Source organism: Patagioenas fasciata, chromosome 1, assembly GCF_037038585.1.
Source record: "Patagioenas fasciata isolate bPatFas1 chromosome 1, bPatFas1.hap1, whole genome shotgun sequence".
NCBI classification, from domain to species: Eukaryota; Metazoa; Chordata; class Aves; order Columbiformes; family Columbidae; genus Patagioenas; species Patagioenas fasciata.
This window is the reverse complement of record NC_092520.1, coordinates 189,409,009-189,435,162: the sequence shown is the minus strand read 5'-3', so window position 1 is coordinate 189,435,162 and position 26,154 is coordinate 189,409,009.

Genomic DNA, 26,154 nt, shown 5'->3' with positions numbered 1-26,154 from the left:
GGGTACCTTCCCAAAAAAACAAGTTCTGACCTGTATTTTAAGTAGCAGCTGCTCAGCATGCTAAAATAACCTGCAGCGCTTTGCTTTCCACAGAGTTCTTTTAATCTCAGCTACCCACAAGTGTGGGACAGAAGTGGAAATTTGACATTATGCTGAGTGCACTGGCACCTTCCAGAGCAGAGAACAGCATGGGAAGAATTAGGTGATATTTAAGCAACAGAAATGTGTTGCTTGATTTATCTCTTCTCCCATACCTGTATACACTGATATGCTTTCCCATTCCCATTGAAAATATACACACACACACACACACAAACAAGCGAACCTCCTAGCAGTGATTCATCAGGCCTTAAGTATTTGTCAGAAAATCACAGAGCTGAAAAGAACATTTGGAGATTGTCTAGTGTCCCTCAATACCTCACAACATTGATCAGCTCTCACGGCACTCACGCATGCATTTCATCAGCTCCAAACAAGTCATCTTCTACTTCTTCTTTCTGATCATATGTTCTCTAGCAGACACCCACCCAAAATTCCAATAGGTAAATGTCCCTATTTTAGAAGCCGTTATGGTTTTTCTATTGAATTAATTCCACTGAAGCTACCAGAGCAAAAGGAGGAACTATGGGCTTAACCCATTAAAGACAGCAGAATGACACCTTCCGACTTCACTGTACTTTGATCAATGTGCTGAAGAAATGCACTAATTGACATATACAACATACAATCAATATACTAGCAGAGGGTGCTAGTTCAATGAGGAGATTTGACAACAGTGTGTATCCTTTAGGGACTGTTAGATGCTTTCTAAATTAGAATGGTGTTGGAATGCCTCCTATTTGTCTCCAAAGGACAGCAATAGGATGTTAGCAGAAGACATCTTCTGAAGAGATTTTTGGAACAGCATTTACACAACTGAGTCACTTGCTAGACAGCTGCACATCCCCACTTAAAAAGCATGAAAACCTAAAATAGTCCAACGTAGGTACACCTCAGCTCATGAAGCAAAACAATTAAAAGCAGACAGTGATGCACATAGAAATAGTCACTCTGTAGCAGGCTCCAGCTGTTATATGACAGAAACAGGGACGAAGATGCTACCTGGACTAGCTGTTTGGTTTGCAGCTAGAGTTTCCTGCCATGGGCAAGGTAGAAGCTGAATCCAGACTGTGACCTAAGGTCCTATTCTGGCTCTTGCCTTGCTTTTAGACTAACACAGACATGTACTGTGCCTTTAGGTTAGAATCTCACTGCAAGATTTGAAGAAAATCACTGAAAATCCATTCAGAAGAATACAAAGAAAATAATCATTTCTCACTCAATTTTTTTCCTCAGCTTGTATTTGAAATTTTATAATATATCCCTATGGTTGAACAGAATAGGAAAAAAACCTCTGCTGTATTTGACAAATACCTTTTCAGTAGGGTTGAAATACAATGTGATTTACCTTTATTTTCTGCACTTCTCTCACACAGACTATCAGTCTGGATAGGTTTCAAGGAAACAGTAAATAATGGCAGAGAATCGTGAAGTGTGTTTTGTTACAGATGGAAAAAAATCCCACTACATTTGGGAAGGTGCATCTGAGAAATGTGTTGTCAGTGCTCTGTGTGTGTGAGAAAGGTGGTGACCACGAATGGAAAGAAGAAGCAAAAATAGAAAAGCATAAAAAGTGTAGGAGATGTGAGCAAACAATCATATAAGAACTTTAAAAATCAAATGATTGTTAGTGTAGAATGGAACTTTAGGGTGTAAGGAATGACCGGTCGCCTATTTTTACTTAAGAAATTTTTGCCTACAACATTCATCTACTGAAGATAAAATGTTAGAATGCAGGAAGGAGAAACTGAGAAAAGACAGAATTGAGGCTAAAAATGAGAAAAGCTGGAATAATGTAGGTAATGTGCAAGATTTCAGACTTCTTTGTGGCAGTTATAGAGGAAAATTAAACAAAAAGGTAAAGGCCAAAGATTACGCCATACCAGCAAATAAATGTTTTGAGTTGAGAAAGAAAACACTTGAGATGAGTGTTGAAAATGCTTCTCTCATAAAAGAAAAGCTGATGGGATATTTCACCAAAGTAAATTTGTGAGAGCTGAAGATGAAGAGGTTAAACTTGAAGCTACAGAGAAGTTACTATAAGATTTAAAATATAAAACCATCTCTTTGACCTGAAAAGCCAAAATAGCCCAAGGGTAGGAGAAAGAAAATCATGCCATCCTAATTTCATGGATGACCAGGAAAGATCAGATAGAGAGAAACCAGTTGTTTGAGAAATTTACCCTGCAGATCATGTTTCAGTGAGGACCTTAGTAGAGACAAAAATATTCTAAAAGAGCACAGAGAACAATGGTTTCCATGGTTTTCGAGAACAGAAACCATGCCTATAGATAGTCTACTATATGCATTGCACAACAGCTACTAGTTCTTCAGCTTCTTAATCAAAAAAGGTCTTTGACACCTTTTTTTACACAAATATTCTGAAAAATATGTAAATGACCACAAATTTCAATTAGTTGATCCAGTCAAATAACAGGAGATTCCATTTATGTCAAAAGGTTGGATTGGGTTAATAGTTCATGAACAGTAATGAAGAATCACTATCTGAAAAAGAGAATCATTAACAGTGAAGCATAGACCACTTTCTCTTTCTGCAAAATTGTAACTTCCTCTAAAATCATTCCACATATCCTTTACAATTCTGACAGCAGTCTAAGTTACTGGCACCTGGTGCTTTCACATGCACAAAGCACAAAGAGTACTAACAAAAAACATAAATTAAATTTCTTGAAAGCCAGTCTTATATTTCTGTTGAATTTTTAGTGCTACATCTTCACTAGGAGCCCAGGATGGTCACTCCTTTAAATGGACATTGATACATGACTCCATACAGAAATAAAGGTTTTTGTGAAACATTGGCATACATTTTCATTTCTATTGAAATGGAATATATTTATTGTCAAATATTTTATTTGAAAGCATTCCAAAGGGAACTTCACAGATATGTTTTGGTACAAACAAGCTCTTTGAAAAATGTGTAATAGAGTCTTCTTTGCTCTTTCTTCCAAGTCTGGTATCTGGGGAGTTAATAGTCCTGCAAAACAAACTCCATTATGCCAAGTTGTATAACACTCTTGCAGCAAAACTGACTTTTTATGTCAGAAGTGTTAGGGAAATGGCATGGTCTCAAACATTTCTCATGGCATCAGAAAATTACTGAAATAAACTCTGTCATGTTCTATCCTAAGCCTCCAGTTCACAGTCATTTCTGGAGTGGAAATTATCATCATACAGTATCCTAAAAACACTAATTTTATAAGAAAACTCATCTTAGGTTTTCCTGTTTATGTGCTGTAAAGTCATGATGGAATACAACCACAGCAGATGGATATGTTGCATTACACAGCTTGTGGACTCTTGGAAGTACAAATTTCTTTAAAAGAGGAATAAAATGGAAATGAATACAATACATAATCACATTAAGGTTCAGTTCCCAGCTGGAGGGAAAAAAAAAAAATCTAAATTAGGTACAGAATTATTTGGTCTCATCAGTTATGATTCATAAGTTATTTGGTTTACAAGTTTCTTTCATCTCTTCATGGCAAATGTAATTCAATTGTGCATATCTTCAACATCAACACAATTAAATTGGTGTTAGGAGAAGAAAACAGGTTTTTTTCCACCTTTAAGGCTCATATGCATAATCCTAGACATAGGAATAATTGAAGACATAATTCCAATAATTGCTCAGCACAGTTAAAGATATCTCAGAGGTGCAAAAAGCTCAAAAAGCTGATGTGTTGGGACTATTATTTACACCAGCCTTTGAGGGCAAATATTTATCTTGAAGCTATAGATTTACTCTGTGTGTTATACAGACAGCCCAAACTTCTTGTCAGATTTGCAGTGAAAGCTCCAAAGAAGCTGGAACAAACTTGCGGGGGATGGGGTGGGGGCAAAGGGGTGAGGGGAGGAATTTTAAAAAAAATCACACAAGATCTGGTTTCATCTTGGACTTATAACTACTCTCCCAGTTTTCTTCCCCAGCATGTACCTGCATGAAGAAAAGGACACTTATCTGCATTTTTCTTGGTATTTTTGCTTTCCTTCAGCTCTTTTTGTGTCAGAGGGCATTCTGTTCCCTGAAAAAAAAATCGATATAACATAACACATTTTAGCTCATCAGTATCAGTGTCTAATCAACAGAGAGCTTTGCAAGAAAAAAAAGTAAAAACAGAAAGAAAATGTGCTATAAATTCAGGATCTAGTTCTGCCAGTGGCATTGCAAGCTAAGAAAAAACCCTTCGCTTTCTAACATCCCAGAATCAAGCTTTCATTAGGTTCCGAGTAGAATGGAGGATACTGAACTCCTGTGATCCAAAAATATCATTTAAATATATGTAAAAATAATTCAGCACCCAGAAGTTTATATCCCTGATGTTCAGTCTTTTTTCCTTTTTAGGAAGCACAATTCTTTTTGCTTTGTTACAATTTGTTAGGCTGCTGCAATTCCATCTTCTAGAGAAGAAAAAAAATCTTCTGATAAGAGGAGTAAAAGTCAGGAAGATACAAAACGAACAATAACTCCTAAGAGAAAACGTGCATTTCAATACTTAGCTTTAATGGTATGATTGAAAAGACTGAATTGGTCCATTAAATTAAATTCATCGTTGCAAACCTTTCATTCTGAACATCCACTGCATCTACCTGGGCCTCTCCTTCAGCATCCATATCTTTGCAATTCATTCTGCCTTACTTCTAACAATGAGAACAAAGTTAAAATTTTAAATTCATATTGTAGTTGAGTATGAATTTTCATTGACATTGAAGATTTTACATATGTCATTAACATTCTGTTGTTAAAAATAAAAGGCTATTATATTCTCTGTATCAAAGTAATGCTTTTCCTATTTTGCATGCTCCCTAGCTTTTAAACAAACTGTACGGATGTTTGGACTTTACATTTTTTATTATATATTTCATGCATCATTAGTTTGAAAAGCTGTTTTAATTATAATACTTATTATGCTGAAATGGAGTTGGTTTAGCCTGTTAGGAAAAAGGGTTGTTTTGTAATTACCGATACATAACTGAACTTCTCCTTGAACCATGCAGTTCCTGCACTCTAATTAGGTCTCCATATCTCATTTACATAATTTTTTAATACTCTGATGGAGCGAAACTTGCTGTCCTCAGGACTGGTGAACAGTTCATTAGTAGCAGTAGAGGAATTAGAAATTCATGGTGAAGACAGCTCTCACCAGCCCTTCTGCCATGTCTAAGCTAGTTCATTCTGTTGAACTTGAGGTTTCAGTTCTGACTGGCCTCTTGCCTCTGAATATTCAAGCTGCTTATAAACAACAAACTTACTGCTTCAGCTGCACACATCATTTATAACGTGAGTAAGAAATACTCTAGTGCTCAGCTGAATGAGATATGGAAAAGTCTAGTGAGTGAAGGATGTTTGGAGGGCTGTGGGCTATTTTTATTCATCTGCACATTGGCATATTCTTTCCCAAAGCTTTCTCTTATCTGTGTCCTTATATTGTATTCCTTACCATGGTACCTCAGGGTTTCTGTTTCTGCAGGCATTATTAAAAACGAGAGGAGCCCTGATCTAGCCAATCCCAACCTGCAGTCACAGAAAGTGATATCTGCACCCTGTTCCCTTGCCTGGAAAGAGAAGATCCTGAGGGCAGAATTAAGCAGGAGAGATGTGGTGGATATTTTAAGTACCTGGCTGATTAGCAGCAGTGTGCTTTAGCCTGAAGGAACCTCGGGAGTTTCTTTGTCCCGTCTTTCCAGCCCAGTTAAGGCCTGCCCCACTCTTTCAGCACCTGGCAGATTTCTCTATTCACTTTTATACCTGAAACTGGGATAATTAGCAGTCTGCAAGTGAAGGTTCCTGTATCCCTAGATCCCATTGTCATTTTCCTGGAACATAGAGTCAAACCATCAAAGCTGATAAATCCTTCACTCTAATATCTGATTTTGTCTAGATGTTGAGGCAGTTAAACTAGTTATCTATTATTTGAGAAAGGAAATCGTGTTTACAAAAACCTGAATCACAACTTTTGCTCATTAGAATGAGATGTTTAATGAGAAGTTCAATTTCTTGTTTGCTAAACTCTCTCCACTAGAGTAACACTTTGAATATCTGTCCCAAACTGATATCTGGCTACCTTAATACTTCTAGATTTCTTAGTAAGTGACCTTTTACAACGCCTTGCTCCTTCCATTTAATTTTAATTTATAATGTAAGTGCCATATGTGTGCTGTATATTTTATTCCAGTTTTAAAGTCTTGTGTATATTGGGATGGCACTGTGGACACTCTTCAAGTAATAATATTGAAGAGTGATTATTATGTATGTGAATATGTTAACATTATTGAAATGTTGGATGCTTAAATTTTTTTACGGAGCCTTGCACCGCTTTATTTCAGTACTTTATCGTTTTACAGTGATGGTGATGAGCATTATTACCACTTTTTAATATTGTGCTATATCTTTAATACATTTAAACACTACATATATTCATGGAGAACACCACTGAAGCTGAAGCCAATGAGGACATCCTTGTTAATTTCAGTGATTTGGGGTCACACCTGGACAGAATTATATTCTCATACACGTGGTTTCCAAACTGAGGAGAGACTTTCTTTCAATGGTCTCACTTCACAGCTCCTAAGCACAATAATTTGCAAAGAATGGCTGTTACAGTTATGGAAGGAAATTAAAGTAGTTATTACCTCTGGTAAGTACTTTCTATTTCACATAGCTTCAGAAATGTAGTGTCCATTAAAACCTTTTATAATGAACCTGCTAATTAACAACTTTGCAAAAATAGTTTACAATTTGTTCATCATGAGTTTGATGCAAATTTGCCTTTATTTCTAGAATTACTCCTTGATATTAAGGTAGGTGTATTGTCTGCATATATCTGACCAAATCAAAGTCTAAATGGCTCCTTTGTGTTCTAGCATTCTAGTTATTTGGTGGAGTGCACTATATATACATGGTTTTCAAATGAGGAAAAAAAACCAGTTTCTTTTAAAGGCATCAAAATGCATTCTGAGACATTTAACCATACAGAGAACTTCTGAAATTCTTGAAAACCTGTTGTTTTCTGCAAGCTGAAAGAACACCACACTATATTAGAAGTATTGTTAAATTAAAATTTTTTCATTTCAATTATTTAACTATTTTAATATCCTTAAGTTTTCCACATCTATAGAGAGTTTTCTAGTAGTGAGCAATCACTGGAAAAACAGATTCTTTAAGCCTTTTGATTCTTCCTATAAATGACAGTGGAAAAAAGACAGAAAAAAGAAGATGAAGAGCAAAGCACATAACGCTGAGAAGAAATCTGTAAACAGCTATGCAAAAATAGCTTGTGTAGTTACATCAACTAGGGTATAATTTTGAAAAGTGGCAATATCCTCAATCATCAGGAAAAAAAAATACTTAGAAACAGATTGTGAAAGCTTGGAAAGAACATCTTGGGCAATTGAAACCTGTAGCCTGCAGCACTGTCATATACTCCTCGTCATAATTTCATTGACTTCCCTCCTTAAACCAGATAAGCATAAAACTGTGTTAAGAACAGAGTGCTCAGAAACTTTACTTTTCAGTTTACTAACAACCTTATTCTGATTTTCAACGTTTCTCATCAGTTCTCACACATTTTCCACAGCCAATATTTTTCTTTTTCATAAGCAGATGGTTTCCCTCCTTGGTGTTTACACCATTGATGATATTTTAGGCAAGATTATGTGAACTTCAGTTTTTCATTAGGTCCTGTCTCCAGGATGTTGTTTCTCATCTCCCTAATTCCATATGTCAGGTTTACAAGACAGAAGGAATTTGTGGTGCTGACATGCATGGAACTCTCTCATGCAAAGGAGGGGGGAGATGGGGCTTATTGTCCCTTCTGCACATGCCCCTTCCCTCCATCTCTCCACAGCATGACTCATGTGTGAAAGGAGACCTCAATGGTATTCAAAAGTGGCCTCCTACCTGATTTCTACTTTTGTTTTATCTGTAGAGAACAGTGTCCTCTGAGAGCCTTCACTAGGCTAAGCAGGTCTGCTTGCACAAAAGCCTCTCCACTCCTCAACACCCTGTTTGTTCTCCAAAGGGAGGCTCATCAGCACCTGATACCATACTTTTAACACTGTCCTGTCATGTTCTAAGCATAGGAAGAACCCGTTTTGTTTCATCAAAATATCATCACAGTGAAGGTGCCTGTTTGTACTGTCCCACCCAAAGCTAGACACTGAGCATGGCCAATAATTTATTCCACATAATGAAAATAATTCCTTCATGTCAGTGGTCTTCATATCAGGCTCATTGCCCAGTAAGCAATATTTTAAAAAGCATAAGTTGTTTCAGTTCTTCAACATTTCCTGTGGCCAGGGTAACCCTCAATAAGCATTCAATATTTAAATAGGATGTGAACAATAAAAACCATCTTTCTCATTTTCATAATCACATACATAGCAGCTACAGTCTAATTTCCAAGATAGAACAACACTTCTAATTACGCCCATTGTGAATTTTTGCTTTTGGATGGAGTATGAAGTGGCTTTGTATGTTTATAAATTGCTGGATTCAGGTGAGCTTCAAATTTCCACAGGCTGATGTCACATTAGTCCTTTGAACGACCTGGATTTTTAATTTGGCATGAAACTACTGCAAGCTACATAGTGAAACTAATGAGGTTGCTGCAACTGTGCAGGGCAATATCAAAAGCTACTTTATTGCTGGAGAGTGTATTAAGTCTATGCATGATGTGAAACTGAGAAAAAGCTTTCTGTTTCAGAAAACAATCTGATGTGTGTTCACACATTTTCTCAGAAAATAAATAACATTACAAGCAGACACGGTGAATGGAAAAAGGCTAAGATCATAAATTATTTTCATCTAGACTTTTGACAAATCAAGAAAAGAAAATTCTGCACAATAAGTGCAAACAGAAATTCAGAGCTAAAGTGCAATCCACTGTAACAAGCAGCAACAGAAAAACAACTAATCATCTGTGTGGTGGCTTTTCACCATTAGTAAGGTTGAGCTAGAGCCTTTCTCCCCTGCTGCAATCCCATGCACTGGAAACACTGTCTGTCCAGATGGGCATGGGTACCATAGACAGGCCCAGGAACAATGTGCTGCAGTGCGATGCAGCAGCCAGAGTCCTGCTGCGGGACACACTCAGATGCATCTTAAGGGTCTACCTGCACACTGGGTGACAGAACGCAGATGTTGACAACAGTGACCTCTGTAAGAAGAGGCCAGGGACTGCCCCAGGCTGGACATAGATGGCTCCAGCTGGCTCCAGTGGGGAACCCATGCTGGAGCAGAAGAAAAGCGTGAGAAGACACGAATGGCAGAGGGAAGACATTGCATACTGACCATCCACATCCCCCATCCCCTCTTGCACCACTCATGGTGGGAGAGGAGTGAGAAGACTGATGGCATGAAGTTGATCCTGGGAGAGGGAGAAGGAAAGGTGTTGTTTTAATGTTTGCCTTGGTTACTCACTACCCAAATCTATTTTAATTGGCAATAAATTGATTTTCTCCAATTTGAGTCAGTTTTACCTGCAACAGTAATTATTAAGCAATCTACCTATCTGCATCTCAAACCATGAAACTTCTCACGCTATTTTCTTCTTCATTCCTGCTGAGGAGGGAGAGTGAGTGAGTGGCTGGCTGGCTTTGGCTGTCAGCCAAGGCTGGCCCACCACACTCCATCACCCCAGTTTGTTCTGCATTCAGAATAGCCTTTTTTGAGTGAACAGTAGTAGTGATCCAGACTATAGTGTACCACAGAGTTTGTGATCCACATAACAATAAACTTGAGAAGGTGCAGGCCTGTGCTGTGCTGTCCTGCCTGTACAGCTGTGCCTTCGGGTCTGTACTGTGCTGCAGAAATCCCTTGGCCACAGGATAAACTCAGAAGGCTGACTGTGGTGGAGGACAGCTCTCACTTGGCACCAGCGATAACACCACCTGTGAGTCTTTGGCTATATCTAAAAGTGAAGCAGCTTATTCTCATGCGAATATCCCTCTGCTTGCCAATAAAAATGACAAATAGAGCTGTTTTCTTCAAAGAAAATCCTATTAGAACTTTGAACACTGGTGAAACTCTCCACGGATGGGACCTGCACTGCATGCCATGCCCTGATGGGACACCTGTCTGATGCTGCTCAAGTTGGGATTCCCAGCACCTGAAGGTATGTAAGATTACCTATCCTTTTTTTTCCATCTTGTGTTAGGTCTATTAAATGGTGGTTTAGATAATACTGTGGTGGGTTATCATTGGGTATCACTTAAATGCCCACACTGCTGCTCACTTACTCTCTTCCTAGCAGGATGGGGGAGAAAACAGGAAGAACAGGACAGAGAGATCACTTACCAATTACTGTCAAAGGAAAAAAAAGACTCAGCTTGGGAAAATTAATTTATTACCAGTTAAAATGATAATGTAACCACTAATTCAGGTAGTGAGAAACAAAAAGACACCTTGTCTCCTCCCTTTTCCAGACATAACTTCACTCCCAACTGCTCTCCCCACCCCGAGCAGCACAGGGAGGTTGTGGATGGAGTTTATCGTCAGTACATAGAGGTTTCTCTCTGCTGCTCCTCCCTCCTCCCGCTTTCCCTCTGCTCTGCATGGTCTTATCCTCAGGTTGCGTGGAATCTCTGATCAAATGCCTGGAGCACCTTCTCTCCTCCTCCTCCTCTCTCCTTCGTGTTTCCTCTGCTCTTTCTCACTCTTTTTTGCTTCCTCCTCCTCTGTCAGACATTTTCTTTCCTTTTTTAAATGTTATCACAGGGAAGGCCACCATCTTGGCCAAGGGGCTCAGCTGTGCCCGGCGTTGGGTCCATTGGAATCTTCTGGAGCCATTTGTGTCCAGCACAGGGCAGCCCCGGCCTCTGCTCAAAGAGGCCCTGCAGACCCTGTGGTCAGTACCTGGGCATGGACACCCGGTAAAACCTTGGAGAGTTTAAGTGCCTTTCTCACAAGTATCAAAACACTTGCAATCATGTGCTACGCCCCCTACACCTATATGAACCTCATCAAATATTTGTGTTTTCCACACCATCTTTTAGATCAAAATATGAAGCCTCAAGAAAAGTGTTTGGCCTCTTGAGAGAGAAGGAGAGGGGTTAGGAGGTACTTAAAATGATAATGATGCTTCCATTTTATTTGTACAGGATTTATAAGGAAATATCTGTCAATCATAACAGCTTTTCACCTATCAAACTATTTGATAACTGATTCTAGGGAGTAAAGAAAAACTTATGTTGACTCTTGATGGTATTATGTGAATTATTTACACTATTCAACAGTTAGGTATCAACAGAGATGTAATTATGTCTCAGAATTGACTATTTCTACACTGTACAACACAATAAGAAATTAAAACACAACTGAAACAGATATAATTAATAACTAATTATTTACTTCATGCATCAAAGAAAATAAGTCAATAAAAACAGAAACATGCATTTGCTTTGATATAAAATTAAATTCTCTTACCTTTTCACGAAAAATTAAACACTAAAGACTATGTCACATTAAATAACTGCTTATCTTCATGAATATTTTATTCTCATCTATTATAAACTCAAATGAATTTCATAACAAAGCTTTGTTCAAAATTGAAAATTGTTTAGCTGGCAGTTCCCAGTGAGCTAAGTGGGAAGTTAGATGCCTCCTCTTGAATTAATATTTTTATGGCTAGTCAAAAAAACATCTAAATATACAGAGGAACAAGTCAAGATGCTAAGAATGGCATGAGTAAATGGTGGTAAGCCTGAAGAGGTAAAAAAGCAGCTTCAGTTCCTTCATTTTCTGTTATTTTACAAAAATAGTTTTGTTCAGTAACATCATAGTTAGCACATTATATCTGGGAGCTAGAAATATACTTTGGTTCATTATAGTTATTTAACTCATCAGCCAAAACTGTCAAGATTCATATTTCTTCTTCACAGGGCAGGAAAATGAAATGCTAGAAGTCTAAGTTCTTGTTATAAAAGTGCTGGCATATAAATTACCTTAGTGTGATATGCTAGCAGTTGAGATAATGCACCTGGTAATGTCCAGATGCATTAAATTATTCACATGGATTATTATAGGGTTGAAGAAGTTTTTGGATCCTTACTGCCCACACAATCTGTTAGCTGGCCATTTCATTCACTTAAACATCTAGGTGCTATTCCACACACATTTTGTCTTTCCATTGTTCTACTCCCTGTTTCCTACAAACATTTTGTTCTCTCCAAGTGACCATTGATGGCAGGAAGCAACTGATTAAGAATGTGTAGGCACAGATTCATCAGCTTCAGGGTCTGCACCCAGCAAAGTCCAGCAATTGAATTCACACTCTAATGTACACATATATTCTCACATAGTGCTTCTGACAAAGGGTTGTGACATTCCTGGTTCCGGAGTTTCCCACTCATATGGCACAGAACATCTTTCATTTCTCCTGAAGTGCCATGTCATGTAATAGTGTTCACAAGCACTTGACGGAAGGAGCAGGCCAGGATATAGATGAATGACAAGGGGTTGTATCAGCTCAGATCTCCAAGTTATTTAATGTTCAGCATTTCAGCTTTCTTCATTGTTCTGAGCAAGTTCAGGCTCCAAGGGAACTTTTTGCAAACTCCTATGTGCTCATTTGAATTTGCCTTTCCGACTCAAGCTTCAAATTAAAATTAATGCTGCCAAAAGAGTATAAATGCCCTAACCTCTTCTTGCTTCCCCTCAGTGATCATTATTCATCATATACCGAGTGTTTTGCTATTCTTCTAAGCTTAACAACCCCTGTAAATATATCTCCCTTTGTGAGATCTAAGGTGCAAGGTTGTTCAACTACTAAGTTATCTCCAAAGTTAGTAATAAATAAATTATGTACAGTACAGCTTGATGTATACAGTGTTTGAGAATGACTATCTAACAATACACAAACTCAGCATCCCAAACACACCTGCCTTCCCCTTCAGTATGGCTGTGTTGCTATTGCAGTTCAATGCAATATCATGCAATTAAAGTAGACTTGCTGTTTTGCTCCCTGATCCAAATATTATATTAACCTAACTTTTTGTTTGTTTAGTGTTTTATTTGTTTTCAGATTTTGATTTTTAGAATGGAAGTGAGAGGCTATATTTAATCATACACACTAACTATAGCACTTAAAAAAGAATAATGAATAATTTCTTCCGAAGTTTCTCTTTTATTTTTTTTTTATCTCTGTCAGAGATGGTGAAGTTTCTCACTCTCCCCTAACAGTTTGTCTCTTTCCCTTGTAGGTCTGCTACATATATTGCTATTCAGGACTGGAAAAGTGCAGCCTTTCATGAGTCTTTTCTTCTAAACACGCGTTTGAGAGCTGTGTAGAATTACACATAAAGAGTAATAAACCTCTTCATATGCAGATTGATGTATGTTATCAGATTTTAAGTCTCTTCCACCTACACCAGAACAATACAGAGCAGATGTGTTGTATTTTGCTCTGAAAGTGCAACTATTTCTTTATTTATCACCACTTCACACCATTAGTGTCTATCCACGCCATATTAAAAACATGGTAGAGATGCTTAGGGTTTAAAAAAAAAAAAAAACAAACCTTAGTAAATAAAACTAGATATATCATCACCTAGATACATCATCACCCAATCTACAGTATACAGTAAGAAAATAATTCAGTGTTTCACAGATTTTTAAGAAGTCTTGAACTGCTCCTCCTACAACATCTAAATTGTAAATTAGCATATAATTATTCAGTCACAGCGGTTTGTTCTTGAGCCATGACTGTCAAGGGGTAGCATGTCTAACACAGAAAGTGTGCCAGAGGAGTAGCTGAAGAGGACTGGGAAACTGAATTAGTTGTGTATGAATAGTAATTATTAAGGCAAAATGGTGTGCAGTATTTGGGCTATTTAAACAAGAGAAATGATAGCTATTACAGGCAGAAATGTTAACACGCAGAAACAAATGAACAGAATGGAGCATACACATGCTGCACACCACCTGTAACTGGAATCACTTCTCATGTGAACAGCTTTTGCATGTGTTGATGAGATCAATGTCTGAAGCACAAAGAATATGTAGCAAGAATATTCATTCAAAATTAGTGTGAATTTGACAGTGATGGTATTCTTAGGCTTTTCTTATTTATTTTCATCAAGCATTTCAATGACATAATTCATCACAGAAAATCTGTTTTCACTGAAATGTTCAAATATTCACTTGAGGGGTACAAAAAGTGTACGTTCAGTCACACAAAATTCACAAGGTACCGTCCGATTTTGTTTGTTTGTTTGTTTTAAGATCGTGCTTACATACAGTCTTAAAGCATTTACCTTTTCCTTCAGTTGCTAGATGAATCTGATGGTACTGAACCACTGAGTAATTTGTAATTACAGTAGCCCAATGGTAGTTCAGAATGTGAACAATTTAACTACCTTTGACTTTCTGGTGACAATTAGAGTGTATGTGTAATACATTCAATTTTTTAAAGGATATCTGAGAAGTAATACAAGAGTAAAACCAGAACAGTACTAAAAACATGTTTCCAAGATAGCCTGTGCTTTGCAGGAAGTCTGTGAGTTGCTTAGTATAACACAGTGTTGGGCAAGAAATTAATCACCCAAACAGCTTGGCTGTGCAGATTTATAGGCTACTTCTAAGTAACATGTGGTTTGTTCACTTTCTCTTTGCCACCCATTATCTAACAGTCCTAAGTCTTCCTAATTAAAGAGATGGTCCTTTAACTGTGAAATCTATATTCAATTATTTTATCTACTTATTGCTCAACCTGTCTTTTTTGAACATGAGGGAACTCTCACAAAGCTTCTCTCAATTATTGCTTTGAAGGAGGATAAATAGGCTTTTTAACATAAAAGTAGATTGACATAAAACAGTAACACAAATATTAATGTAAATGTAAACCATAGTACAATTTTCTCTACATTCCGATTTGACTCTTCTTCATGTGTGTTTTCAGGACATAGTCATTGCTGATAAAACTTTTGTTTTCAAATGCTTACGATTAAACTTCAGATTTCAAGTTCTTATCAGAGCCTCAGATTGACAGCATGGTACAATTACCTTGAACACACTGACACCAAAACCTTCCTTTCAGAACACTAACTCACTTTCAGGAAAACTCAGACTAATCACCATAGCAGAAAACATTAAAATTACCAAAATTTCCAGGAATGTCTTTACTTCAGTATTATTACGAAAATGAAGCTTTGATTACACTACAAGTTAAATTCTAAAGAAACAGCTGTCGTCCACCCTTTCTCTAAAGCAAGGTTTTTTTTCTGAAACTGCTGCAAGTTGCCAGTGTGAGGGAACACTCCTTTGCTGGATGCAAGCAGGAGACTGCATCCAGCTCTGGAGCCCTCAGAACAGGAAAGGCATGGACCTGTTGGAGAGGGTCCAGAGGAGGCCACAAAAATGATCAGAGGGATGGAACTCCTCTCCTATGAGGACAGGCTGAGAGACTTGAGGTTGTTCAGCCTGGAGAAGTCCCTGGGTAGACCTTTTTGTGGCCTTTCAGTGCCTAAAAGATGCCTATAAGATGGGGACAGACTTTTTAGCAAGGGCCTGTTATAATAGGACGAGATCCAGGCTAGACATAAGGGAGAAATTTTTTATACTAAGGATGGTGAAACACTGGCACAGGTTGCCCAGAGAGGTGGTAGATTCCCCATCCCTGGAAACATTCAAGGCCAGGCTGGATGGGGCTCTGAGCAACCTGATCTAGTTGCAGATGTCCCTGCTCATTGCAAGGGGGTGGGACTAGACAACCTCTGAAGATCTCTTCCAACCCAAACTGTTCTCTGATTCTATGATTATATTTGCAGGTTCTTAACATTTTCTTTCACTGTGCAGATAGAGCAACTTGCTGTTTTAGTTAGGAGTTTAATTAGAAGTGAGTCTCACGTGCCATCACCAAGATGCAAGGGGTGTTCTGCCACCATCAACACTTCTCTCACTTATCAGGGACACATAGCATAGCAGGTGTCCCTGATAAGCATATGGAATCGTTTTTCATTGGAAAGGTGAAGGTAAAGCTCAGGCAACACAGTGACAATGTTTGTCATGGCTGGAAGTCAGAGCTATGGCAAGGGGAAATGTTAACTGACTTGACAGTTTGTGTTTGCTCAGTTCACTCATGAAGTTAACACAGCAGATTTCAACAGCACTTACCAGTCAATCAGCCAGACAGGCCATGAAAGGCACATCTCTTTTCCTTCCTGTTTACACCAGCTATTTGCTAAAATAATAATAAGTAGTAAGATAAGACAAAAATAGTCCTTGCAAAGTAACCTCCACCAGGAATTTTTTGGAATAAAAATTGATGATATTTTTAATTTAGAGTATGTAGTATAATCACCAGAAATAGATTAGAACATCACAGCCACAAGCTTGGAGGCTGAGTAAGTTTCTTAAAGGAAGCATTTCTGTGAGCTGCAAGGTAGGAAGGGAAAATTTTCTCACTTGCTAAAATCTTGCATTAACCTTTCTTATCTGAGTATATAGCTACATCTCGTAACAAGGGTAGATATGTATACTAACACGGGTTGCAGTTAAGGCATATGGCACCTTTTTATTTGGGCAAGAGGGAAAATGAAAACAATAATGCAATTCCTATTGAATTCTGTGTTTATATGATTGAATTGTTGAAACCAAGATACACTAACCTTGTTTTCTTTATTTAGGAAGGTATGATCCTTGGTCACTATTTTTTTCCCTTGGGGAATGAGATAGCATTTGTTCACAGAGCAATATTAAATATTTTTCTTTCAGTAGGCCTTGGCTTCTTCCTTTCTTTTATGAGAAAATGTTCAAAAATAGTCTCCTCCATGTGAAAAAGAGTTTGGGTTTTTTAGGTGAAATTCTCTTTCTTGTGCCCCACCTGCTCTATCCTTTAAACTCACAGGTTATTTCACTTTTTAAAAAGGCTGCTAGTCCTGTTTTGTTCCGTGCACCATTCCCTTTCTAAAGAGTATCTTTTAGCCAGATGCCACTTCTTTTAGGTTCTGAGTCTTGTGAGTAGTTTTTCTCTTATTTTATCCCACCTTGAATCTTAGAAGAGCTTAATGTGCTGTTCTGAATGAGGGGGTAATGTCAGAGGTTTCCAGACTCGGAGCTGTTAGCCTGTGCTTTGGTATACTCTTCTGCACTGCTCTGTGCACTGCAGTGTTGACACCATCTCAAAAATATTATACTGTAGACTTCATCAGAACTCTTTATTACAAAAAGATCAGACACATTAAGTCTATTTTTATTTTCCTGCTGTTATTTTTTTCTATTTTTATAAAGAAAAATCACATCATATTCCTGAATGAATTGGTAGAGAAAGTTCTGCATTTTGCTTATTTTATGGCACTGTAACTCCACCGGGATTTATCTTTAACTTATGAGCATCCCCTACTGTCCCTCTTAGAGTGAGCTGCTCACCTAGATAGGATTCTGCATACAAGAATACTACTAATAAATATTAATTCAATAATATACAAACGTACCATGATAACAACAGCAACAATGTAACATAATTCACATAATAATAAATCAATTGTCCCCAAATCTATGATTATGGATCCAAATGCCAACACTGTGAGAGCTAAACTCTTCAAAAGGAAATGAGAAAATGCTCAGCAAATCTGACCAAGGCATTTTATATTAATCAGAAGTTGAATTCAGAAGCACTGGAAGTAAATCTTTCCGTAAGAAATCAATGAACAGTAATAGCCATGCCTCACAAATTTATACTTTTATACTAGTTGCTGTGAGATTCTTTAAATAGCTTTAGTTGTATTTCTTCTATCAGTAGTACCTCACTCCCCAGATGGCTAAGATACAGCAAATCAAAACAAACTGCCTTCTTCTGATGCTTTGGCTCTGTCAGCTGCCTGCTTTGCAACACTTGCATATATATGCCAAATGTCTATCTAACACATATGAGATATGCCAGTACAATACATGCAATAAAATTTTCTTAATGGGACTAAAACCTCTACTCACAGCCTGAAAACAGATTTCACCAGGCAGCAGGGCCTATATATTCTTCACTTTAGGTTTGGATTTATAATTCTGAACATCCCTGAAAATTTCTAACTTATTGGTATAATAGACATAGAATAATAACTAGAGTTGGACCCTGTAGAATTTTAACAAGTCATTTCAATACTGACCAAGGAAAAATATCTAGATATTTCAGTTTCAATTATGCCCTCACTAAAATAGCCAAATTTACTTTAACTCCACAGGAATGTGCAAGAGTATTTAAACTTGTTTTTCAATTGTGAGGTGAAAATAGGTAGACCAAGACCAACTCTTCCATAGTTGTATTATAGATGTGCATCCCTTGAGTACTAAGAGGCAGGTCGGTGATTTAAAGAGAGTGATTGATTCCAGTGCAGTGGATGGATTTATTAGAGCGCAGCATAAATGGCCAGGTGACTCATTTTCACAATTCTTCTTGACCTGTCAAGCTGCCGTCTTCATGAAGATCAAATGTTCATTGTCTCTCATAAAACTCGACATTGCCTCCATGATGTATGCTTCAGCCTAGATATTATCATGTCATCTTTTGTATCTCAGAGGTCTGCTGGGCGTAACAACAATGAAAATCTTAGGACTAAACTGCTTATGTTGACATCAGTCAAAGCTAAATGCATTGCCATGCCTCTGAATAAGTCACCAAAAGACAGCTATGAAGATCAAGGTTACTTACACTACAGTTGAATGAGAATATGTAAAGAATCGTTCCTTTCATGAAATCTGTTGAATAATTGATCAAGGGAAAGTTTAACTTGGATTTAGCCAAAGAAATGTGGAAGATGCTTTATCACAAAACAGAATTTTTGTCAGCATTACTCTTTTTCACTGTTGCTATTATTATACAATATGTGCTTACATAGTATAATGCCAGCTTAAGCCATTAAGTTTTTCCCTTTTATTTTTTCTTTAGTATTTCTTTTATATATGTCATGGGGTGGGGGGGGCAGGGAGAGAGGGTGGGAATCAGGATCAAAGCATCTGAAATGAAGTGTTTGTACCTCCAAACATAGTAATAATTTAAAGTCCCTTTCTTATGTGTTTAAAAGTAATGGACTGGCATCAGATATCCCAAAACATAATATTGAAGTTCTGAAGGTTTAAATTAGGATACAAACCTGTAAGCTTACTTGTTTTCCTCTAATACTTTGTTGTATAAAATAAAAATATTTTTTATCACCATGTCAAGCTCTCTGTTCATGTGCCCTAGTTTAGGAATTTAAAAGCTTTATGTCTGAGTCATCTTGGAAACCCCATAATGAAGAGAAATCAGCGTTTTCAGAAGGTGATTCATGTGCCTTTTCTTAGGAAACTATCTTAGGAAAGCCAGCATACCCTCACAAGCTGCTCTTTTCTCTTGACTGATTAACATATGGCTCTGTCTGCCTTAGAAACGAATGTTTAACTCTTATAAGTCTAAAATTAGGTGGAAATTAATATCCACCCAGATTCTTCTAAGTATGATAAATTATCCTCTTTGTGTACCTCTCTGAAATATTTGAAATGTTTAGCAACATTTCTACTAAATTGATTTGAACATGGTTAGATCAACAACAACCAAGAACACAGATGTGCCTGCAACCTTCAAGTACCATCCATACCAGTATTTATACTGAAATTCCAAAATCTTCCTTTTAAATAAGCTGAGTTGGAAAGGCTAAGATGGGCATTTGATAGTACTAAACAAATCCTGTACGCATTGCAGGTTGTGTTATGGGATTTCAACTATTCTGTAAAATCATAGAAACATTAGCTGGAAATTACCTCTGAAGATGGCCTGCTTGGGACCATAATCAAGCAAAAGTTTATCTGCTTCTCCTTCTTGAAGTAGGACTATTGATTGATTCGGTCATGGAAGCACGAGATTAACCGATCTAGGTTCAGCATGGCTTTGTGTAGTGAAGTCTTGAAAGCCTCAAGGGTGGAGACTACTCGTCTCTCTCAAAGACATTTTCTAAAGCTGAACTAAACTCCTAGTGAAGATTTTTTTTCCTAATCTGCATCCTGAACCTCCCAAGCTACTACCTGTGGCTGCTGCACTATCTACCACCACCACCACCACCAAGAAGGCTGACTCCCCCATTCTGGTAACTTCTCTCCAGTTAGCTGCAGGCTGCAATCAGAAAGTCAAGTAAATGTCAGTGTGCATCCAGCCCATGTGCTTTCTGTATATTAATCAAATGGAGGACATATCTTCTTTCCTGTGTCTAAAAGAGAAAAAAAAAAAAATTCAGGGCTTATGAGCGAAAGACTAGCAGTGCAGGCAGGATCTTCATTCTTTTCTTGATGAATTCTACAATATAAAACCTTCTGGAACAGTTTTACTTGAGAATTTCTGATTGAACACTTCAAACTACTTTGAAATTAAATAAGTCTATCTTGGAAGTGAGAAAAAGTGCTGAAGTGTGAGTTATTGAGTCAATACCTTTTGGCTTAGCTCGGCTATGTGTTTTCCTCAATTTCTGCCACAAAATTTTAGTCAAACTCACAGTATCATGAGTATGTCTGCAGGTATTATTGCTGTTAATTCCACTTCTGACATAAATACAAAAGGCAAATGAAGGGTTTTTTTCACCTCACAATGATGGTGCTACCTGCACAGCAAGTAGCATTTATTCTAGTTCAAAGCATAATATTTTGAGCGTACCCAACACTGCTTGTTCCAAGAGAAGAGAATTTTAACACCCTCTTCAACCTAGATAAAATTGTTTAGGACCTATAGGTAATGTGTTTCTATAAGATTACTGTCACATAGAAACACAAAACCAAGACCATTGAATACCTTCTTTCCTAAGTCGTGGGAAAGAGGAGAGGTCCCTGAGGACTGGAGGAAAGCAAATGTCACTCCAGTCTTCAAAAAGAGCAAGAAGGAGGAACTACAGACCGGTCAGCCTCACCTCTACCCCTGGAAAGGTGGAACAGGCTGCCCAGGGGGGTTGTGGAGTCTCCTTCTCTGGAGACATTTGAAATCCACCTGGACACGTTCCTGTGTAACCTCATTGGGATGGACTAGATGAGCTTTCGAGGTCCCTTCCAAACCCTAACATTCTGTGATTCTGTGATATGACTGCCTCTGAAATGTAAGTAGGTCTCATAAGCAACATAGTTTTTATTCAAAGATAATTTTGCAAATACAGGATAGATTTTCTAGGTAAACTGCATTTGCATTACACCCACAACTTTGTTTGCTCTTCACAAACATCAGAACAGTACTCTTTTTCTCAGCAGTGTTCACAGAAAGAGAGGTTTCAACTTTCATCTTGATAAACAGAAGTTATTATATGCTTTCTTAAATCTTTAAACAACAGAATTTTGAATATTTTATTCAGTCAAATGACAAGAGTAATTCTAGATGATTTATCAGACCAATAGCCAACAACTTAAAAGTTATTAGGTAATGTAACAAAATACTGAAGCAACTAGATTTTGTTTCAAAAATCATGTATTGTTTGAGTAACTAACTTTTCTAAAGAAATTGTGATCTCTTCATGTCATTCCACAAGTACAGAATACATGAAGTGTTTGAGAAAGTACAGCTGTGATGTCATAACTAAAAAAAAAATCTTTACTTTTCACCGAGCACACCATTGCATTAATCAGTTCTAATTGTGACAGGAACCGCAAGTGTGTAACATTATGCAGACCACTGACATGCGCTCACACAAGTTCCTATCCAACTCCTGTAAAGAGGAGTAGTGTGTGTGGTCTTGGAAAGAAAAAGTAGGTGAGCTGTTTTATCAGTATGGGAAGAGGAGCAAAATTTACAGCCAAGTCCTTCTGACTGAAATTATTTATGGTTGGTAATAAAATGGATCATGGACTGTTGGCTGGCTCCAAGGTCAAGTAGCACAACACAGCTCTCACCCTCATGGCTTTACTTTCACCCCCACCAAGGATATGTGGCTTCATCTTTGCTGACTTTGGGAATGCTGCCTGGTAAGTCATTTTTACAGATTCAAAAATTAGCAAAATTCAAACACGAGTCTGTGATATCTTTGTGTCAGCACCTCATGTGCAACTTGCATGCACAGACAAAAAACACAGAAAGAAGCAGGTCTGCTACAGAGACAACTGCAGGTGCTTCCTCTGGGGGAAAACAAAATACACCCTTGGTTTTTTCCACTGACTTCCCTGAATATCCCACTAGGCTATGTGAAAGGAAGGCAACGTTTAAGTCATTTTAGTCTGCTACTTCGGCTTGTCAAGCAAAGCCTTGTTTTTGAAACGCAGAATTCACAAGTAATTCTACCATGGCATGTTATATTACCTTTATTAAAAATATGTATTGGAGGTGGAAAACTGAGATTTCCAAGATCCAAAGCAATCCAGACTTTGGCAAACAAATCTGGATTCTCTAATCATATGACTTAATTGATCACTTGAATTGAGTTGAAAAATTGGAGGGTTTTGACTATTAAAGGAGTGAGATTCCAGTAAAGGCAGCTGATGTAGGAATGTGATACCTTTTCAGATAGGATTATATGATGATGCTGCCCGCTGTAGGAAGGAATTGTGCCTTCGGGATCAAAGACTTCTCTCCTAGACCCATGTTCTTTTTTCCTGCTTTTTAAAATGCACTTTTATTTCATTGTACAAAAAGTGCTCAGTCTCCCACTCCAGCACGGATACAGCCTTAAATAGTAGGAACAGAATTTTGTCTTTCATTCATCTTTCAGCATTACCGAGACATTTATGTTTTAAATTATATGTGAACAGTCTATCTCAAAAAGAATGCCACTATTTTATTTCTAAGGGTTATATTATACATAATGAGCTAAATGTTATAGCTCTTAACATAAAACAGTAATACTTTGCATTAAGAGAAATAAATTTCCTTTTACTGATGACTGCCTTCTTTCCTGATGACTGCCTTTTTTCCTGAGATGATTTGCACACGACGATTCCTTTCATGAAGACGATGTCGTTAGCTAATGTAAGCTAACACAGCTGGATAAAAAATACACACAATAGTTGACAAAACTTCATTGTCACAGTGTGATTCATTCTACACTGTATTTCCTTCTAGCAATTTTCTAATTAAAGTCTGGAGTTTTAAAAGGATTTTTTGATCTGAAACTGCATAGCTGTGATGGACTCAGAACAGATTACCACGGCAAAGACTGTGGCTCTGTGAATACTTCAAGCTTGTCTAAACCGGTATAGTCCTCTCACCTTACCCCTGCTCTACATTCCTCAGCCGTCCCTTGCTCCCTCTCCCTTAAGCCAGCCAAAGCTCTTATGGAGCCATGCAACAAACTGGACTGAGTTAAATTAATAGTGCTTTTCCCCCCTCACACCTTTTTTGCTGTGTTAGTTTTAACTTAGATCTGTTCCTGGCCTTATTCACCATCCAGCTACCTGCATACCAATCTCAGTCCTAATGACTGAAGAAAAAAGAAAGAATGAGCACCCACATTTAAACAGAGGACCAATCCAATTCTTTCGATATCTGAATTAAAGACCTCAATGAATCACGGTGTAAATGTTACAGAGGATATGTCCATAACAATGTGGTACTGGAAATAAATAATATCTCATGTGAAAAAATATTCTGCATCCAAGAATCATTACATTAATAATTAAATTCATAATTTAAAAATAATTAAATTGTATTATACACTTAAAACTCAAGAAATCTTCATATGACATTCAACTATTTGTCCAGAACATATTTCTCACAAATTAAACTGATGTATTTCCCTGGGCAGTGCAATTAATCTTCAAACCCACAGAATTCTGTGCACTGTTCAAAGAATGTGCAAGTCCTTGGTGGAATTCGGAGAAGAGAATATTGTCTTCAGAGTATGGTAGGTTGTATCTATTCTGACACAATTTGCAGGTTTAGGGCTCAGCAGAGTGTTCTACACTGGTGTTCACACCTTACATTTTGTTGTATTTTCCATTGTTTTATGTTAAATTTTATTTAATTGTATATTCACATTATGAAGCTTATTAAATTTTGGGTTTGGTGTGTTTTCTGATACTGTGGCCCATTCACGTGTCAGATCATTCCTGAAAGCTAATACTAATTGTGGATTTAGTTGACACGTACAGTGAAAATGTCAATGGCAGAGTATTTTTAACACATAATGGCAGCTACAGATTTAGTACCATTCAGAATTAATTCCTGACAGTTATTGTCCTGTTTAATTCAGGAGAGAATTTTAAATAGAGTAGTTATCATCTGATGATTAAATGTTCCTTTTTATCTCATTTGTATCAACTGTCAGTACACAGGAGCATTACCATGATCAATTCAAATGTATGAATAGTTATGCCACCCATGAAAATATGTGAAAACTGTCTGAATAGAATAAAGTACCTATGAAATTCCTGCTCTTTTGTTTTAATTTGTAGTGACATCCACTGCTAAGACAGTTTATAGGAACTTGCAATTTGCAGGACTGTGCAATGCTGGACTATGGAACAATTCAGAAGTTGTGACTGATTAGCAAAACCCTTTGGTAGTAGCTTGGCATGGTAACCTTTTAAATTTTAGATCTGAGTCACATTTCACTGAAATATTCTAAGGGATGAAGCTTAGAATTTTAATTTTGATTAACAGAGAGGAGGATAGAAAAAGAAACATAGGCCAGTATAACAATAAAGCATTCATTTACAAACCTCATACCATGGTCTATTGTCACAATAACTATTTTAAATAAATTAGTAATCTTTTTTCATTGAGTACTGATTTTTTTTTATTGTTTTTTTTTTAATGCTTACACAGCCAGATGCAAAGTAGAGGCAGAGGCAAGCTAGAGGCAAACTCCTCAGTTCCAGTAAATAGTGGGTGGACAGGACACGTGCCAAGGCACTGGCAGGTGTATAAGCACACAGCCCACACTGCCTGTGTTGTCAGTGCCCCAGAGCACCCACAAGCTGCCCAGCCACAGCTGCCCCACCTCCCCAGGAGTCTGGTCCTCTTTTGCCTTTGTTAAGATGGACAGATTTTGCCCCACAAGAACTCAGAGACTGAAGCAAAGATTGGTCAGACAGATTCATGCTTACCATGGACTCAAGCTGTCAGGACAGATATGCCAAAAAGAAGTATACTTTGCTGTTAGCTTACAACACAGTTAAATTATTTTCCTCTCCTTATTAATACCACTAGTTTGTAGTAAGATGGGAACTGAGGACAGTTTGTGACCGATAGATGTGTACATGCAGGTTTCTCATTCACTGAGGTGTAGTCAATGGATCTCAAGCCACTACATTCAATGTAATCTGGTAAGTGGGTTCAACTTTCCTCAAAACAGATACACAAATTAAACCAATTAGATTAATTTTTTGAACACTTTGTTTGTTACAAGTGTTTATATTTTTTCCTAGCTAGTCTGAAAAATATTCAAATACTTGATATGCATATAGCCGACATAATAGACTCTAAGCTCTGCAGAAAGCCTATTAGGATCTGTAAGACTTCTCAACCAAACATCATCTACACTTTCATTTCCTCTGGATGCTTCCAAGCTATCAATATAGTAAGATTTGTTTGATTCATTAGTCAAGTCAAAGAATTTGCTATAGTTATCAGCAAAAGTGAGTTTTTTAACATTTTGTGTATAAAGAAGAAAACAAGATATTGAAATAAGTTTGAGCAGAAGTCAACTTTTCATCAGTACAGATTCACTAGATTCACTGTCTAATCACCCTCAAAAAAAGCGAAAAAAGAACATCCAACCTTTTGTTCACGTACATTAAATCAATCATGTTATAAGGAAACTACGAAAGATCTCATTTCATTTTACAAAGAAAGACTTGACCCTTTGTCCCCAGATAGCAATTTGTATGATGAATCCATTATAAGTTCACATCTTGAAGTCTGTAGATGACAGTTTCCCCAGTGCACAATAACCCAGCATATTCTTCTCTGTAGAGCAGATTAAAATTCCCAATCTCTATTAAGTACTGTGCTGTTGAGGGTCCAAGACATAGAGTAGAAAAACATTTTGGTCTTTGAATATAGTGTAATATTTCATTTCCCTCCCTCAAAAAAAAAGAGCATCTAATGGTGTCTGTTTCCCAAACACAAATGGGATTTTCTATTTTCATTAAAAATCTGAATAATG